The sequence below is a fragment of the Lygodium microphyllum genome, chromosome 23, assembly GCF_053477565.2.
Source record: "Lygodium microphyllum isolate KBCC chromosome 23, Lygodium_microphyllum_v1.1.10, whole genome shotgun sequence".
NCBI lineage: Eukaryota > Viridiplantae > Streptophyta > Polypodiopsida > Schizaeales > Lygodiaceae > Lygodium > Lygodium microphyllum.
Window position 1 is genome coordinate 52,514,658 of NC_141157.1, and position 21,029 is coordinate 52,535,686.

Here is a 21,029-nt window from a genome sequence, read left to right on the forward strand (position 1 = left end):
CTAGAAAACTTTCCCAAGCTACACATACGTTCTATAGAACACATACAGAAGCATACATAACAGTCACAATACAGTACCAGAACAGCTACAGTACAGTTACAATACAGAGACAGTAGCTCTATAGAAGATCTACAGAAGGTTATAGAAGGTCAACAAAACCTCATAACTCATACTCAAACCATTCCAAACTCTCAAAAACTATTCAATAAGCTTTCACAAAATCTCAATCTTCATCAATCATCAATCCATGCTTCATATAGAAGACAATAAGAACAAAACAGAAGCTATACAGAAGGTATATAGAACTAATCAGAACCTAAAGGTATACAGAACTAATCAGAACCTATCGAAACATCACAAAACTTCATCTGTCCACTAATAAACATCATGAGCTTCCAAAACATAATCAATATCATCCAAAAAACTCTCAAACTAAACCAATCAATCATCTCATAAAATCAACCATTCAGCTCTCAAAAACAACAAAAATCAGCAAAAAGATAGGTCATTTCAACACTCAACACTATTACAGAACATTGCAAAAAATTCTGTCACTGCAAAAAACACAGCTTCAGCCTCACAAGGGCAAATCTACACAACTGATGAAAGTGGTATTTGACCACACACTCACTTCCTAGTGACGATTTTGCATCAATAGGCAACAAGGATGATTCTGTAACTCTCAATGTCTCTGCGCACAGGCATACGATGCAATTTCTACGGTAACTTTTCACCGACCTGTAGAACAGTGGTCGCACAGCAAAAAACAGGGCCTTTTCTTGAGTGCATGCGGAAAACTTTCACCTCCAAAACAGGCCCCGAAATGGCCTTAAACTAAAAAAACATGGTAACCACGAAAGGTGTCTCAATCTAAGACAATGCACTCTTGCACTTCCCGGTTGTGCTACGTACAGAGACTTGCTCCCAAACTCGAAAAATGAAAGCAACACTGGTCCTCTTACCAGAACACCGCAAACTTGGTTTAATTTCTTGAGCTCCTTACCACGAACCACACTCTGATACCATGTCAAGATCGTGGGAGAGAAGGAAGGAGTCTCACTTGTAGGTTTCTGACTTACATAATGGGGAAATACACACAAAGGTGGAGGCTAAAAATAGTTTTTCCTCTTCTTAGTTGTGTAAGCCAAAAAGAACTCTGGTACAGAGAAATAGAAGAACCCTATATATAGGTCTCAAACCAAACTTAACTAACTAAGGTGGTATACTAACTGAGCCACGAACTAGAGTAGATAAGGATAGCTGTCATCTAGCTATTATTCATGGGAGGTGTATCAAACACTACAAGGAATTGGGCAAATAACGACGCCAATAGCGACGCCGCAGGAAAAAAAACGCGGCCGAAACCCGAGCGCCGTTTTCATTTCTTTTGCTTCGACTTTTGAGAGCGAGAGCGAGGGAGAGAGTGAAGGATTTGTGAGAGAAGAAGAGGAAAAATACTTGCTGCCGCCGCCGCCTCCACCGCCGTTGTTCGCGAAGGAGAGGAGGAGCCCTCATTGCAAAGCCGCCCCACACTCTCCATATCTCATTGGTGAGTCTCCCTCTCTCTTTCTTTTGCTTGTTGAAGGTTTAAATCGTTCTATTTTGCTTGTTTAGGAGAGGAAATGAAAGAGGAGGGAGAGAGAGAGAGAGGGAGAGAAAGAGAGGGAGAGGGAGAGGGAGAGGGAGAGAAAGAGAAAGAGAGGGAGAGTGCATTCTCTCTCTCTCTCTCCCTTTTGCTTGTTTAATGTTTAAATTACTTTCTTTTTTGCTTGTTTAGGAGAGGAAACGAGAGAGTAAGAGAGAAAGAGAGGGAGAGGGAGAGGGAGAGGGAGAGGGAGAGAAAGAGAAATAGAGGGAGAGGGAGAGGGAGGGGGAGGAAATGAGATAGGGAGGTAAAGAGAAAGAGAGGGAGAAGGAGGGAGAGTGCATTCTCTCTCTCCCTCTCCCTTTTGCTTGTTTAATGTTTAAATCACTTTATTTTTTGCTTGTTTAGGAGAGAAAATGAGAGAGAAAGAGAGTGAGAGGGAGAGGGAGGGGAAGGAAATGAGAGAGGGATAGAAAGAGAAAGAGAGGGAGAGTGCATTGTATCTCTCCCTCTCCCTTTTGCTTGGAGGATGTTTAAATCACTTTATTTTTTGCTTGTTTAGGAAATGAGAGAGAAAGAGAGATAGAGAGGGAGAGGGAGAAAAAGAGAAAGAGAGGGAGAGAGAGAGAGAGGGGAAGGAAATGAGAGAGGGAGAGAAAGAGAACGAGAAGAAGTGAGACGAATTTAGAGTAGTATGCGTCAAGAGTGAGTCCCAGCTCTTTCAGCTCGTAAAACTCATTCATTTTTTGCGTGCGATACGCAGGTGGTAAGTATCTTCCTTGCACAGCTTTTTTCAAATTTTCCCAGGTAACTAATCCTTCTGCGATCCCTTGATCTCTACGACATTGCTTCCACCAAAGCCTGGCTTTGCCGGTGAGCATCAGTTTGGCAAGCATAGCCTAGTTGGCGTGTGCAATACAGACTGCTTCAAAGTAATCCTCCATGGATTCAATCCAAATTTCAGCATCCGCTTGGACGGGGACCTACCTTTCCCGTTAAATTCAGGCGGCTTAATCTGCTTGAGAAGAAATTTCTTCTCCTAGATTACGGTAGTACTTGATGTAAGAGGCGAACTGGGAATCTGTACCTGGGGTTGTGCCTGGATAAAGGTTTCTTAACATTATTACTCGTTAATTGTTATGATTTATATTTCATCTCCATTTCACCTACCAAGCAATCAAGTCACTTAACTTCTTATCAATTCTCATGGACAAAACAAACATTGATAAAAAGAAGTCTTATTGCATTTATATGGGTCTAACCCTTTTGGAGTACAATATTTCTTGAGATGATAGAGCAACTGTTACATTTAGTTTGGGGAGAATAATGTTGTATTACATTTATCTACGGGAACTGAATAATAGTATGGTTTCGGGTCATGAATCTTCACGAATCGGTAAGTCATCGGAAGATTAGGTTATCCTTTCCTTTCGAACCCATTATTCTCATAGAGCCCCAATACCTTGATCCTGTTGGCGGGGATTATACGGGTCACTTCCTCATATACATATGAGTTCAGCTCAACCCTCCAACCTCGAATATGTAAAGTTGAGTTTACGTGAGCCTCCACAAAAATGAACAGCTTCACAATCTTCAAGTCTTCCAACCACTTGATCCTCTTTAGGTTGGTTTGAAGATATGCAAACCCGTGGGCAGCTATATAGTCGATTCTTGAGTCACCCGTCCATCTTCGTTCCACATACAAAGGCGATGGATTATAAATACGATCCAGGATGTTCTTCATCTCAACCCTTTGTTAATAATCCGGGAAATTCATCGCGGTCTTAAACATGAATCGGAACACTAAGAACCTGTTCCATGCTTCATAATTCTGCAAGACAACATCAAAAGTAAGAAAATGTTCGGAGCAAAAACTTTGGCTTTACTTTTTTGTTATTAAGATTTCTTTTTAAAAAATCCTTTGTTGGTTCGCTCTGATACCAACTGTAATGTGTCCACCTGTTCTCTTCAGGACATGTGTTAGCAGTCCATCGGAAAGGATGTCTAGAAAGCTCCGCTTGGCACTCCCATGGAATGTCATAGGGTTTGCGATCTAGGACTTTCCGCGACTGCCACTTAGCAAAAATATTCTAGCCATTCCCACTTAGGACTAACCTGAATCAGGGTTTTCCTTAATGGTCATTTCCTAAACGGTAACTAGAGTCGAACCCCAAGCGAACTACTCTACACACAAATGCCGGGGCCGAAGCGGATTTATGCTACACTTGGTTTAAGGAGAATGGGAAATGAGAGGGATGCAAGGCTCCACCTCTCTGCCATAAGGCATAGTCCCATTTTGTTCCCTAAAATAGCGTAAACCGGGATTATTGTAACTTAGACTCTAGGTTGGTGCCCTTACTATTTGTGTCCTTTGAAACCATCTTCTTTTTGTCCATCATGATTGAGAAAACTTCCCGGCCAACCGGGACCACCCATCCATAAGACGGACCCATGACTACATCCACCGCACTTTCCTTAAGTTGTTCTAGTTGTCTAATTACCTACCACATTTAGTTGGACATGCATCAAACAGCTTCCTTAATTAGTCTGTTAGGCACTAGTTCTTTCACGTAATCATAGCACTTGACATAGAAAAGCAGTGTCAAACAAGTTCCTTTTCAATAGGTTATCATATTTATCTTTGAATACATTTATAAAGTCAAGCCTGTAGACTTATCCATAATCTGCCCGAAGGCTATCCAACAATCCACAGGGATTACTAATCCAAGATTCCACCCGTAGACTAGTATATGGGCCTCAAGATCCAATCCTGAGTCACGTTGGCCTCTTGTGCAGGGCCCGAAAGGCAAGGGATTTACCGCTAGAGCCCCCCTGGCACCCAAGCGTCCTCCTGCTCCAAGCAATGCTCAACGGAGAGACCTCTCGCAGCAGGTTCGGTCGACCTCCCCACTGCCGTTAACAACCCCCTTGGTTAGGGTCAAGCAGACAGTCGGGGGTAATTGAAGCTGCCTCTCCCTTCAGGCCTTCAATCTGAAGCATTAAATATCTTTTTATCCTTTAGCTCCTTAAGGAAACAATACAAACAGTGGTTTCTAACCTATTACAAGTACAATCAATTCCAGTGGGGTCGTTTATTTTGGTCAACTGGTAAGGAGTGAATCCTTTTTTCCGAATGCATCCAACACTCAAACCGGGATCAATTGCGACTTGGCAATATCCCTAAGGGTTTGTTTGTTAACCCTTATGTCCTTGGGTTACGGGTGTACCAATACCTTAATTTCTATTAGTAGTAACTACATTATTCCAAATTACTGATTGGTCTTTTGCTTCCAAGCAATTATCTAATTCCCTTATCTTGGTCACCTTTCCCAAGAAAGGTACTACATCAAGATGACTACACATTCTCTTGCAAGATAAAATTGTGCAAGAATCCACCAATCTCCTTCTGAGGAATTGGCCATTCCCTTGTGATCAAATCACAAGATCATACGACTTTGCAACTTGTTGCACAAGTGTCGCATCTAAGCCATGGGACTATTTTACCCATCGAATGGTGTCTCCTAATCATGGGATCATGATTAGATAGGAAACAGGGTTAGGGTGTCTTCATAACCAATCCGTTCCTAATTGCACTAGCCTAACATTTTCGGTCTTAGGGTTCCAATTCAAACCAAGTTTCATCCTTTTAGCGAGTGATCCTTAGGGTAAAAACCCTCGATCGTTTCTCGCAAGTATGTCCTACTGTCCCTACATTATGTGAATGTGGGCAGGTCTTTAGGGTATGAGAGTTTCAACTTGGCAATAAGTGCAACTAGGTCACGTCCTCAACATGCTAAATCCTAATTAGCACTTGGGGTATGTTGCATCGATTTAACCATTCCTAAGCGATTCCTTCGCGGTTTTAAGTGTTTAGGGTAAACCAATTTACTTGTCTACTCTTGAAGATACTTACGATACCATCCTCGTAATCACATGATTCATTGCCTACGTATAATTCGATTTACAAACCCTAACTTTTTTTGTTAAGATCAAAGTGTATGTTAAATTACGGCATAATTTCCATTGATGCGTTCACGATTTATGCTGCTAAGCTTTTAGGGTTTATGTTAAAATGAACCATGCAACCTTTCCCTAATTTTATTTTTGAATGAATTATTCATATAATAAATGAGCATCAACAACCTTTCCTAACTACTTACATAATTGATTGAGATTTATGCGAATTGCCTAGAGTTTAATCTACTTCATGCAACCCTAGAATCATTTCCATGCCTTGCAAATTCCTATGGTTGTTAGCAATCTTCTTTGATGAATCCTTGAGAAGAAAGAGGTGTTTAATAATGCAACATGTGATTTTTATCTTTTCATACATAATCGAAGTGTACATAAATAATGTCAAAAAGATGATCATTAGTTGATCTAAATTCGTTACTTTGTAATGCATAAAAACCACTTGCTAAGAATACATGGAGATCTTATGCTCTCTTTTTTTGTTCATTTTATTGAAAAATACCAATGACCCAATTCTTCAATCCTGAGCTATTTCCTCTAAATTAGCCAAAGTATTTCAATCGAGAAAGTGTATCCTATTTCCATAAATGATCCATGCACAATTGAAATATTATGACATAAATTAAAATAAGGAAGAAAATCTGGACTTGTGGATTCGGTGAAATGTCCACATGAATGCTAGGAGATGATCCTCCTGCAGTTGCACCTTGTGCCTCTTTAGGAACCATCGCGTATTCGACCTTCTTGCCTTGGCCGCAGAGTTATGATCTTGGCCCATCTCCCTCGCACGTGAAACTCCCTTTGAGATTCGGCTTCCTTGACCGATTTCACCGTCTTTCAGAATCGAGATTTAGAAGGCCTTATAGACTGCCTCCTCAAAGTAGGTCTCGAATCTATGCGCCCATCAGATCTTTAGGACGCACTCATTCGAGCTGCGCCTATAGTTCAAGAGGTGTAGGCTAGGCCAAGAAGCAACAAAACTTGGTCTTATAATGACCTGAACAGAGGAGCATATAGGCCTCAAATGAAGAGAGTTCAAGGTCAGAATCGGGGACAAAGAAAGAAAGCAAGGACTAATAATGTCAACAACTTTGTCCCTACTCAAAGCAATGGCAGAAACCTCCGATGTTTCCACTGCAACGAGCCCGATCATTTCAAGAGACAATGTTCCAAGCTAGGAGGAGGACACCGCCAAGCACCTTTCAAAGGTAGGGCCATGGCTAGGGAGCCGCTACCTGAGGCAGAGGAAGAACCGCATGTGTTGCCAATAGGGAAATGTGCAAAGAAGGAGATCCAAACATGGAAGTAGAGTCTGAAAGGGCGACGGTCCATGCTGGCCTTCACAAGAAAGGGCCAAATCGCCAGTTCTCGGTGATTCAGACACCGTTGGACTATCAAGGTAAAGGTTTCAAGACCTTGATTGATTGTGGCAGTACATTCATTTATCTCACCAACTTGTGCAAGAAGATTAGGAATAGCCATAGTAGAAGCACCTATTTATCTTGTGGAATTAGCAAATAGTCGTGAGGTCACTTATACTAGGCAAACTGCCAAGGTGGAATTCTTTCTGGGAGGAAATACAACTTCGGTCCAATTCAGAGTCATAAACCTAGGCATCCATGAGTATGTACTCGGAATGGATTGGCTTAAACCTAATGACATCCACATTCATTGTGGAAAGGGCCAAATTTTCTTTCAGAACTCTAAAGGGGAATTGGTCACAACTCAAGGAGAGGCTAGAAAGCCTAAAATTCAACTGGCCAAAGCATCTCGGATTATAAAGGGATTTAGAAAGGGAATACATGTCTACTTAATTAAGCTCAATAAGTTAGATCAGAAGCAGGAGTCTAGTGAAGGACCTTCTTGGCTAAAGGAGTATGTGGACGTATTTCTTGAAAAGTTAACAGAACTCCCACCTCAAAGAGAAGTGGATCATGAGATCAAGCTAGTGCCAGAAGCTGCGCCAATTGCAAAGAGACCTTATAGAATGTCTATCCCGAAAGCGATTGAGCTGAAGGAATAACTCAAGCAACTGCTAGATCAGGGCTACATCCGTCCTAGCAATTCACCATGGGGAGCTCCAGTACTGTTCCAGAAAAAGAAAGATGGAACGCATCGACTGTGTATTGATTACAAAGGGTTGAATCAATCAACTACCAAGAACAAGAATCCTATTTCTAGAATAGATGAGCTTCTTGATCGTCTTCAAGGTGCGAAGATCTTCTCCAAGATTGATCTCAGGTTTGGTTTACTATTAAATAAGGATCAAGGAAAAAGATATCCCAAAGACGGCCTTCAACACAAGATATGGGCACCTTCAGTTCCTAGTTATGTCATTCAGGCTTACGAATGCCCCTGCCACCTTCAACAAGTTAATGCATGATATCTTTAGGCCATATCTTGATGATTTCATGCTCCTCTCCTTCGACGACACTTTAGTCTATTCGAAACAGGAAGAAGATCATGAACCCCAACTTCTGATTGTCCTTGAGACAATGAGGGCACACAAGCTGTATGCTAAGATGAAGAAATGTGCATTCTCCAAACGTCAGATTGAATATCTAGGATTTATCATATCAACGAAAGGAATCTCAATGGATCCGGCAGAGATGTGCTAGAATGGCCAATACCAACAATTGTCAAAGAAATACGCAGTTTTGTTGGATTGACAGGATGGTATAGGGTCTTCATAAAAAACTATGCTTTGATTGTAGCACCTTTGACAGACTTACTGAAGAAGCAAACATCCATTGCATGGTCAACTACCGAACAAACCAGCTTTGATAGATTGAAGCAGAGTTTGGTATCAGCACCTATCCTAAAACTTCCAGACCTCAGTAAGGAGTTCGAGATAGTAATTGATGCTAGCACGCTTGCCTTAGGATGTGTGCTCATAAAGGACGGTCATCCTGTAGCATACTCTTCAAGGAAACTGAAGAGCCATGAGAAGAATTATGCTACCCAAGATCTAGAACTGTTAGCTATCATCCATGCCCTAAAGCTTTGGAGACACTACCTGTTGGGTAACAAGTTTACACTAGTAAGATTGATCATAAAAGTCTCAAGTGGATCTTTGCCCAGAACGAGCTCAACATGAGGCAATGTCAGTGGATTGAAGTGTAGGAGGAGTATGATTTTGAAATCAAATATTGACCTGGAAAGGAGAATGTAGTTGCCAATGCACTCAGTCGCGCAAGGCATTCCTTAATTCTCTAATCTTGCAAAACCCATCAACAGCTAGATCTCTAGCCACAAAGGTGTCCATGCCAAACAACCCAATACTTGAGCTAGCTAGAGAGTAAGCATGCCATGATTCAGCCTATCAAAAGATGCTAAGGGAGATCTCTATTAAGGACGAGGACCAAAAGCTACAGGCTAAGTATCATGAATTCTCTATCAATAGTGGACTTGTTTACTATAGAACGAGAGTATGTATACCCGCAAGCCAGTCACTTAAGCAGAAGATATTGTGGGAATCTCATGATTCCCCTTTCTCAAGACATCCTCGCTATGCCAAGACTCTCAATGCAGTTAGGAAAAGCTACTATTGGGAAAGGCTTAAAGGAGACGTTCTTAAATATGTCACTGAGTAATTGTCTTATCAACGTATCAAAGTCAAACATGTGAAAATGCTAGGGAAGTTACAACCACTCGATATTCCCTAAATGAAATGGGAATTCATCAGTATGGACTTCTTTGTTGGCCTACCCCAAGTTCAGGGAGGATACAACTCCATCATGGTTGTGGTTGACATGCTTACTAAAGTTGCACACCTTATTCCAATAAAGACAAACTATAAAGCCTCAGACATTGCAAGGTTGTTTATCAAGGAGATATTCAAGCTGCATGGGCTACCGAGAAGAATCATTAGTGATCGTGATTCTCTCTTTACATCACACTTCTAGAGAGCTATCTTTGAAGCATTGGGACTCAACTCTGTTTTAGTACAGCTTACCATCCCCAAACTGATGGCCAAACGGAGCAAGCCAATCAAGTCATTAAGGATATGCTTAGGGCATACTGCTGTCGTGAACCAAAAAGGTGGATTCAATGCTTGCCTTTGGTTGAATTTGCCTACAATGCTTCTTACCAATAAAGCGTTCAGATGACCCCTTTTCAAGCATTGTATGGTCATGACTGTCAAAGTTTTCTAAAATTCTCAGATCCAACCTTGAGGGTTGAAGCTTCATGGCAGATTTTGAAAGAGATGGATGACCAAGTAAAGCCAATAAGATAGGACATCCAAACCACCAAGGATAGACAGAAGGCATACGCGGATTTGAAGTGTCAAGAGAGAATCTTCAAGGAAGGAGACATGGTCTTCATTCGCGTAAGCCCAAAGAAGAGTTCCCTATCCTTAGGAGATTGCAAGAAGCTAAGTCCAAGGTATTGTGGACCATACAAGATCCTCAAGTGCCTAGGACCTAATGCTTATAGACTGCAAACTGCTTGAGAACCTAAAGGTTTATAATGTATTCCATATCAGCCTATTGAAGAAGTATGTACCTAATCCTAACCATGTACTTGATGACCAACAATTTGTAATACCTAGTCAAGGAGTCCTTGAATTATGGCCTGACACGATCTTAGATGTTAGGGAGAGACAATTGAGATCCCAAACCTTGAGAGAATGCCTCGTCTAGTGGAAAGATTATCCCAAGGAGGATGCCACTTGGATGGATGAGAGCACTCTCAACCATCAAGATGCCCACTTTATCTCGAGATGAGGACATCTCGATTCCTCCAAGGGGGGAGAGAATGTAATATTCCTACTGAAAAATATTACGTACATGTGTGAGTCTCATGCAATGACGATGCCTGCATTGAAGATATGGGTGGTGCGATCTTTAGAAGTGTACTCGACATATCCTGATTTCCATTGGCATAAAGGAGACAAAGTAAATGAAACCCGCATATGTTCGTGTGAACGTCCTCTTCGGAGGAGGCCAAGATGAAATTGATCAATTTATGGATTATATTTTTTAAACTATCCCTTCTTTCCCCCAACTAAAGGCCGTGCTGGAGGGAAGGGATTGAAGCGGGGTTGATTCAGCATTGAGCTAGAAGACATGGGGGGAGAATGCCCATGCAAGTAGCCACGTGGGCGAGGGAGGTCCCCCTCCCTCAATAGCTATATAAACCCCCTGTGTGAGGGGGGTAAGGGAAAGAGAAAAGGAGGTCCTGACGCCGCCAATTTGAGAGAAAGTGGAGAGCAACAGCACCGCTCTGAATGCGCTAAGAGGGAGGAGGATTGCCGCCTGAAGCCTCGATACGCCACCAGTGCCATCTCCATCCACTACCACCTGAAAAATATGCAGTCATCAAATTATTATGCCCTTTCTTCCCTGCCACATGTTGAGGCTAGAAGCCTTAGAAGCTTCTAAGGGGGGGCCCTTTAAGCCCCCTTTTCCCCCCTTTGCATTCCACAAATTCCATTAAAAGCTCCCTCCCTTGGACTTTCATAACCCTTCCCAAAGCGATCTTTACACCCCCTTTTCCCTTGGAGTTTAAGCCCCCTTTTTCCCCCTCGCCCCCCCAAAAAAACCCACCTTAGACCCAGTTTTAAAGGCCCTTCCCGTGGGAAACTCCTATACAAGTCCCTTTTGGGTCATATTACACCCGGGTGTCTTAAAAACCCTTTTCTATTGCCCCTTCTCAAGAAGACTTCTTATCCCCCAGGAATTGAACCCTTTCGGCCCTTGGGATCCCCAAAACTCACCTAGCCCGGGTTTTTAAGGCCTTTTCATAGCATTTTCACAAGGCTATTTGTCCCCCATTTCCTTTTAAATCCTCCCCTTGCATTCCACAAAAGCCATTTTTTAACCCTTTCGTGGATTTCCCCCACACAAGTTCTTTAAAGGCTCCTATGGTATTCCCACACAAGTTCATTTAGAACCCCTGGTTTCCTTTTAAAGCCTTCCATTACAAGTCTTTTAAATCCATTCCCTACTTTGAGGAGGCAGTCTATAAGGCCTTCTAAAGCTCGATTCTGAAAGACGGTGAAATCGGTCAAGGAAGCCGAATCTCAAAGGGAGTTTCACATACGAGGGAGATGGGCCAAGATCATAACTCTGCGGCCAAGGCAAGAAGGTCGAATACGCGATGGCTCCTAAAAAGGCACAAGGCACAACTGCAGGAGGATCATCTCCTAGCATTCACGTGGACATTTCACCGAATCCACAAGTCCAGGTTTTCTTCCTTATTTTAATTTACGTCATAATATTTCAATTGTGCATGGATCATTTATGGAAATAGGATACACTTTCTCGATTGAAATACTTTGGCTAATTTAGAGGAAATAGCTCACGATTGAAGAATTGGGTCATTGGTATTTTTCAATAAAATGAACAAAAAAAGAGAGCATAAGATCTCCATGTATTCTTAGCAAGTGGTTTTTATGCATTACAAAGTAACGAATTTAGATCAACTAATGATCATCTTTTCGACATTATTGATGTACACTTTGATTATGCATGAAAAGATAAAAATCGCATGTTGCATTATTAAACACCTCTTTCTTCGCAAGGATTCATCAAAGAAGATTGCTAACAACCGTAGGAATTTGCAAGGCATGGAAATGATTCTAGGGTTGCATGAAGTAGATTAAACTCTAGGCAATTCGCATAAATCTCAATCAATTATGTAAGTAGTTAGAAAAGGTTGTTGATGCTCATGTATTATATAAATAATTCATTCAAAAATGAAATTAGGGAAAGGCTACATGGTTCATTTTAACATAACCCTAAAAGCTTAGCAGCATAAATCGTGAATGCATCAATGGAAATTATGCCGTAACTTAACATACGCTTTGATCTTAACCGAAAAATTTAGGGTTTGTAAATCGAATTATACGTAGGCAATGAATCATGTGATTATGAGGATGGTATCGTAAATATCTTCAAGTGTAGACAAGTAAATTGGTTTACCCTAAACACTTAAAACTGCGAAGAAATTGCTTAGGAATGGTTAAATCGATGCAACATACCCCAAGTGCTAACTAGGATTTAGCATGTTGAGGACGTGACCTAGTTGCACTTATTGCCAAGTTGAAACTCTCATACCCTAAAGACCTGCCCACATTCACAGAATGTAGGGATAGTAGGACATACTTGCGAGAAACGATCGAGGGTTTTTACCCTAAGGATCACTCGCTAAAAGGATGAAACTTGGTTTGAATTGGAACCCTAAGACCGAAAATGTTGGCCTAGTGCAATTAGGAACGGATTGGTTATGAAGACACCCTAACCCTGTTTCCTATCTAATCATGATCCCATGATTAGAAGACACCATTCGATGGGTAAAATAGTCCCATGGCTTAGATGCGACACTTGTGCAACAAGTTGCAAAGTCGTATGATCTTGTGATTTGATCACAAGGGCATGGCCAATTCCTCGGAAGAAGATTGGTGGATTCTTGCACAATTTTATCTTGTAAGAGAATGTGTAGTTATCTTGATGTAGTACCTTTCTTGGGAAAGGTGACCAAGATAAGGGAATTAGATAATTGCTTGGAAGCAAAAGACCAATCAGTAATTTGGAATAATGTAGTTACTACTAATAGAAATTAAGGTATTGATACAGCCCTAACCCAAGGACATAACAGTTAACAAACAAACCCTTAGGGATATTGCCAAGTCGCAATTGATCCCGGTTTGAGTGTTGGATGCATTCGGAAAAAAGGATTCACTCCTTACCAGTTGACCAAAATAAACGACCACTGGAATTGATTGTGCTTGTAACAGTTTAGAAACCACTGTTTGTATTGTTTCCTTAAGGAACTAAAGGATAAAAAGATATTTAATGCTTCAGATTGAAGGCCTGAAGGGAGAGGTAGCTTCAGTTACCCCCGACTGTCTGCTTGACCCTAACCAAGGGGGTTGTTAACGGCACTGGGGAGGTCAACCGAACCTGCTACAAGTGGTCTCTCCATTGAGCGCTGCTTGGAGCAGGAGGACGCCTGGGTGCCAGGGGGGGCTCTGGCGGTAAATCCCTTGCCTTTCGGGCCCTGCACAAGAGGCCAACGTGACTCAGGATTGGATCTTGAGGCCCACATACTAGTCTACGGGTGGAATCTTGGATTAGTAATCCCTGTGGATTGCTAGATAGACTTCGGGCAGATTATGGATAAGTCTATAGGCTTGACTTTATAAATGTATTCAAAGATAAATATGATAACCTATTGAAAAGGAACTTGTTTGACACTGCTTTTCTATGTCAAGTGCTATGATTACGTGAAAGAACTAGCCCCTAACAGAATAATTAAGGAAGCTGTTTGATGCATGTCCAAGTAAATGTGGTAGGTAATTAGACAACTAAAATAACTTGAGGAAAGTGCGGTGGATGTAGCCATGGGTCCGTCCTATGGATGGGTGGTCCCGGTTGGTCGGGAACTTTTCTCAATCATGATGGACAACAAGAAGATCGTTTCAAAGGACACAAATAGTAAGGGAGCCGACCTAGAGTCTAAGTTACAATAATCCCGGTTTACGCTCTTTTAGGGGAACGAAATGGGACTATGCCTTATGGCAGAGAGGTCGAGCCTTGCATCCCTCTCATTTCCCATTCTCCTTGAACCAAGTGTAGCGTAAATCCGCTTCGGCCCCAGCATTTCTGTGTAGAGTAGTTCGCTTGGGGTTCGACGCTAGTTGCCGTTTAGGAAATGACCATTAAGGAAAACCCGGATTCAGGTCAGTCCTAAGTGGGAATGGCTATAATATATATGCTACGTGGCAGTCGCGGAAAGTCCTAGATCTCAAACCCTATGACATTCCATGGGAGTACTAGGCGGAGCTTTCTAGACATCCTTTCCGATGGACTGCTAACACATGTCCTGAAGGGAATAGGTGGACACGTTACAGTTGGTATCAGAGCGAACCAACAAATGATTTTTTTTAAAGAAATCTTAATAAGAAAAAAGTAAAGCCAATGTTTTTGTTCCGAACATTTTCTTACTTTTGATGTTGTCTTGCAGAATTATGAAGCATGGAACAGGTTCTTAGTGTTCTGAGTCATGTTTAAGACCGCGATGCATTTCCCGGATTATCGACAAAGGGTTGAGATGATGAACATCCTCGATCGTATTTATAATCCATCGCCTTTGTACGTGGAACGAAGCTGGACGGGTGACTCAGGAATCTACTATATAGCTGCCCATGGGTTTGCATATCTTCAAACCAACGTAAAGAGGATCAAGTGGTTGGAAGACTTGAAGATTGTGAAGTTGTTCATTTTTGTGGAGGCTCACGTAAACTCAACTTTACATATTCGAGGTTGGAGGGTTGAGCTGAACTCATATGTATATGAGGAAGTGACCCGTATAATCCGCGCCAACAGGATCAAGGTGTTGGGGCTCTATGAGAATAATGGGATCCAAAGGAAAGGATACCCTAATCTTTCGATGACTTACCGATTCCTGAAGATTCATGACACAAAACCATACTATTATTCAATTCCCATAGATAAATGTAATACAACATTATTCTCCCCAAACTAAATGTAACAGTTTCTCTATCATCTCAAGAAATATTGTACTCCGAAAGGGTTAGACCCATATAAATGCAATAAGACTTCTTTTTATCAATGTTTGTTTTGTCCATGAGAATTGATAAGAAGTTAAGTGACTTGATTGCTTGGTAGCTGAAATGGAGATGAAATATAAATCATAACAATTAACGAGTAATAATGTTAAGAAACCTTTATCCAGGCATAACCCCAGGTACAGGTTTCCAGTTCGCCTCCTACATCAAGTACTACCGTAATCTAGGAGAAGAAGTTTCTTCTCAAGCAGATTAAGCCGCCTAAATTTAACGGGAAAGGCAGGTCCCTGTCCAAGCGGATGCTGAATTTTGGATTGAATCCATGGAGGATTACTTTGAAGCAGTCTGTATTGTACCCGCCAACCAGGCTATGTTTGCCAAATTGATGCTCACCAGCAAAGCCAGGCTTTAGTGGAAGTAATGGTATAGAGATCAAGGGATCGCAGAAGGATCAGTCACCTGGGAATATTTGAAAAAACCTGTGCAAGGAAGATACTTACCACCTGCGTATCGCACGTAGAAAATGAATGAGTTTTACGAGTTGAAACAGCTGGGACTCACTCTTGATGCATACTACTCTAAATTCGTCTCACTTCTTAAGTATGGGCCACAGATGCACATGACATAGCAGGTGTCAAAATTTTGTGCTGGTTTAAACCCACCAGTGAATACTCGTCTCGAATCTATGCGCCCATCAAATCTTTAGGACGCACTCATTCGAGCTGCGCCTATAGTTCAAGAGGTGTAGGCTAGGCCAAGAAGCAACAAAACTTGGTCTTATAATGACCTAAACAGAGGAGCATACATGCCTCAAATGAAGAGAGTTCAAGGTCAGAATTGGGGACAAAGAAAGAAAGCAAGGACTAATAATGTCAACAACTTTGTCCCTACTCAAAGCAATGGCAGAAACCTCCGATGTTTCCACTATAACGAGCCCGATCATTTCAAGAGACAATGTTCCAAGCTGGGAGGAGGACATCGCCAAGCACCTTTCCAAGGTAGGGCCATGGCTAGGGAGCCGCTACCTGAGGCAGAGGAAGAACTGCCTGTGTTGCCAATAGGGAAATGTGCAAAGAAGAAGATCCAAACATGGAAGTAGAGTTTGAAAGGGCGACGGTCCATGCCGGTCTTCACAAGAAAGGGCCGAATCGCCAGTTCTCAGTGATTCAGACACCGTCGTACTATCAAGGTAAAGGTTTCAAGACCTTGATTGATTGTGGTAGTACATTCATTTATCTCACCAACTTGTGCAAGAAGATTAAGAATAGCCATAGTAGAAGTACCTATTTTTCTTGTGGAATTAGCAAATGGTCGTGAGGTCTTTGGAATTCTTTCTGGGAGGAAATACAACTTCAATCCAATTCAGAGTCATAAACCTAGGCATCCATGAGTATCTACTCGGAAATGGATTGGCTTAAACCTAATGACGTCCACATTCATTGTGGAAAGGGCCAAATTTTCTTTTGGAACTCTAAAGGGGAATTGGTCACAACTCAAGGAGAGACTGGAAAGCCTAAAATTCAATTGTCCAAAGCATCTCGGATTATAAAGGGATTTAGAAAGGGACTACCTGTCTACTTAATTAAGCTCAATAAGTTAGATCAGAAGTAGGAGTCTAGTGAAGGACCTTCTTGGCTAAAGGAATACGCGGGCTTATTTCCTGAAAAGTTAACAGAACTCCCGCCTCAAAGAGAAGTGGATCATGAGATCAAGCTAGTGCCAGAAGCTGCGCCAATTGCAAAGAGACCTTATAGAATGTCTATCCCGGAAGCGATTGAACTGAAGGAATAACTCAAGCAACTGCTAGATCAGGGCTACATCCTCCTAGCAGTTCACCATGGGGAGCTCCAATATTGTTCCAGAAAAAGAAACATGGAACGCTTCGACTGTGTATTGATTACAAAGGGTTGAATCAATCAACTGCCAAGAACAAGTATCCTATTCCTAGAATAGATGAGCTTCTTGATCATCTTCAAGGTGCGAAGATCTTCTCCAAGATTGATCTCAGGTTTGGTTACTATCAGATCAGGATCAAGGAAAAAGATATCCCAAAGACGGCCTTCAACACAAGATATGGGCACCTTGAGTTTCTAGTTATGTCATTCAGGCTTACGAATGCACCTGCCACCTTCAACAAGTTAATGCATGATATCTTTAGGCCATATCTTGATGATTCCATGCCCCTGTCCTTCGACGACACTTTAGTCTATTCGAAACAGGAAGAAGATCATGAACCCCAACTTCCGATTGTCCTTGAGACAATGAGGGCACACAAGCTGTATGCTAAGATGAAGAAATGTGCATTCTCCAAACGTCAGATTGAATATCTCGCATTTAACATATCAACGAAAAGAATCTCAGTGGATCCGGCAGAGATGTGCTAGAATGGCCAATACCAACAATTGTCAAAGAAATACGTAGTTTTGTTGGATTGACAGGATGGTATAGGGTCTTCATAAAAAACTATGCTTTGATTGCAGCACCTTTGACAGACTTACTAAAGAAGCAAACATCCATTGCATGGTCAACTACCGAACAAACCAGCTTTGATAGATTGAAGCAGAGTTTGGTATCAGCACCTATCATAAAACTTCCAGACCTCAATAAGGAGTTCGAGATAGTAACTGATGCTAGCACGCTTGCCTTAGGATGTGTGCTCATAAAGGACGGTCATCCTGTAGCATACTCTTCAAGGAAATTGAAGAGCCATGAGAAGAATTATGCTACCCAAGATCTAGAACTATTAGCTATCATCCATGCCCTAAAGCTTTGGAGACACTACCTGTTGGGTAACAAGTTTACACTAGTGAGACTGATCATAAAAGTCTCAAGTGGATCTTTGCCCAGAACGAGCTCAACATGAGGCAATGTCGGTGGATTGAAGTGTGGGAGGAGTATGATTTTGAAATCAAATATTGACCTGGAAAGGATAATGTAGTTGCCAATGCACTCAGTCGCAAGGCATTCCTTAATTCTCTAATCTTGCAAAGCCCATCAACAACTAGATCTCTAGCCACAAAGGTATCCATGCCAAAAAACACAATACTTCAGCTAGCTAGAGAGGAAGCATGCCATGATTCAGCCTATCAAAAGATGCTAAGGGAGATCTCTATTAAGGACGAGGACCAAAAGCTATAGGCTAAGTATCATGAATTCTCTATCAATAGTGGACTTGTTTACTATAGAACGAGAGTATATATACCTCCAAGCCTGTCACTTAAGCAGAAGATATTGTGGGAATCTCATGATTCCCCTTTCTCAAGAAATCCTCGCTATGCCAAGACTCTCAATGCAGTTAGGAAAAGCTACTATTGGGAAAGGCTTAAAGGTGACGTTCTCGAATATGTCACTAAGTATTTGTCTTATCAATGTATCAAAGTCGAACATGTCAAAATGCCAGGGAAGCTACAACCACTCGATATTCCCTAAATGAAATGGGAATTCATCAGTATGGACTTCTTTGTTGGCCTACCCCAAGTTCAGGGAGGATACAACTCCATCATGGTTGTGGTTGACATGCTTACTAAAGTTGCACACCTTATTCCAATAAAGACAAACTATAAAGCCTCAGACATTGCAAGGTTGTTTATCAAGGAGATATTCAAGCTGCATGGGCTACCCAGAAGAATCATTAGTGATCGTGATTCTCTCTTCACATCACACTTCTAGAGAGCTATCTTTGAAGCCATTGGGACTCAACTCTGTTTTAGTACAGCTTTCCATCCCCAAACTGATGGCCAAATGGAGCAAGTCAATCAAGTCATCAAGAATATGCTTAGGGCATACTGTTGTCGTGAACCAAAAAGGTGGATTCAATACTTGCCTTTGGTTGAATTTGCCTACTATGCTTCTTACCAACAAAGCGTTCAGATGACCCCTTTTCAAGCATTGTATGGTCATGACTGTCAAAGTCCCCTAAACTTCTCAGATCCAACCTTGACGGTTGAAGCTTCAAGGCAGATTTTGAAAGACATGGATGACCAAGTAAATCCAATAAGACAGGACATCCAAACCGCCAAGGATAGACAGAAGGCATACGCGGATTTGAAGCATCAAGAGAGAATCTTCGAGGAAGGAGACATGGTCTTCATTCGCGTAAGCCCAAAGAAGAGTTCCCTATCCTTAGGAGATTGCAAGAAGCTAAGTCCAAGGTATTGAGGACCATACAAGATCCTCAAGTGCCTAGGACCTAATGCTTATAGACTACAACTGCCTGAGAACCTAAAGGTTCATAATGTATTCCATATCAGCCTATTGAAGAAGTATGTACCTAATCCTAACCATGTACTTGATGACCAACAAGTTGTAATACCTAGTCAAGGAGTCCTTGAATTATGGCCACGATCTTAGATGTTAGGGAGAAACAATTGAGATCCCGAACCTTGAGAGAATGCCTCGTCCTAGTGGAAAGATTATCCCAAGGAGGATGCCACTTGGATGAATGAGAGCACTCTCAACCATCAAGATGCCCACTTTATCTCGAGATGAGGACATCTTGATTCCTCCAAGGGGGGAGAGAATGTAATATTCCTAGTGAAAAATATTACGTACATGTGTGAGTCTCATACAATGACGATGCCTGCATTGAAGATATGGGCGGTGCGATCTTTAAAAGTGTACTCGACATATCCTGATCTCCATTGGCATAAAGGAGACCAAAGTAAATGAAACCCGCATATGTTCGTGTGAACCTCCTCTTTGGAGGAGGTCAAGATGAAATTGATCAATTTATGGATTATTATTTTTAAACTATCCCTTCTTTCCCCCAGCTAAAGTCCGTGCTGGAGGGAAGGGAGTGAAGCGGGGTTGATTCATCATTGAGCTAGAAGACATGGGGGGAGAATGCCCATGCAAGTAGCCACGTGGGTGAGGGAGGTCCCCCTCCCTCAATAGCTATATAAACCCCCTGTGTGAGGGGGGTAAGGGAAAGAGAAAAGGAGGTCCTGACGCCGCGAATTTGAGAGAAAGTGGAGAGCAATAGCACCGCTCTAAATGCGCTAAGAGGGAGGAGGATTGCCGCTTGAAGCCTCGATACGCCACCAGCGCTGTCTCCATCCACTACCACCTGAAAAATGTGCAACCATCAAATTATTATCCCCTTTCTTCCCTACCACATGTTGAGGCTAGAAGCCTTAGAAGCTTCTAAGGGAGGGCCCTTTAAGCCCCCTTTTCCCCCCTTTGCATTCCACAAATTCCATTAAAAGCTCCCTCCCTTGGACTTTCATAACCCTTCCCAAAGCGATCTTTACACCCCCTTTTCCCTTGGAGTTTAAGCCCCCTTTTTCCCCCTTGCCCCCCCAAAAAAACCCACCTTAGACCGGGTTTTAAAGGCCCTTCCCGTGGGAAACTCCTATACAAGTCCCTTTTGGGTCATATTACACCCAGGTTTCTTAAAAACCCTTTTCTATTGCCCCTTCTCAAGCAGACTTCTTATCCCCCAGGAATTAAACCCTTTCGGCCCTTGGGTTCCCCAAAACTCACCTAGCCCGGGTTTTTAAGGCCTCTTCATAGCATTTTCACAAGGCTATTTTGTCCCCCATTTCCTTTTAAATCCTCCCCTTGCATTCCACAAAAGCCATTTTTAAACCCTTCCGTGGATTTCCCCCACACAAGTTCTTTAAAGGCTCCTATGGCATTCCCACACAAGTTCATTTAGAACCCCCGGTTTCCTTTTAAAGCCTTCCATTACAAGTCTTTTAAATCCATTCCCTACTTTGAGGAGGCAGTCTATAAGGCCTTCTAAAGCTCGATTCTGAAAGCCGGTGAAATTGGTCAAGGAAGCCGAATCTCAAAGGGAGTTTCACGTGGGAGGGAGATGGGCCAAGATCATAAGTCTACGGCCAAGGCAAGAAGGTCGAATACGCGATGGCTCTTAAAAAGGCACAAGGCGCAACCGCAGGAGGATCGTCTCCTAGCATTCATGTGGACATTTCATCG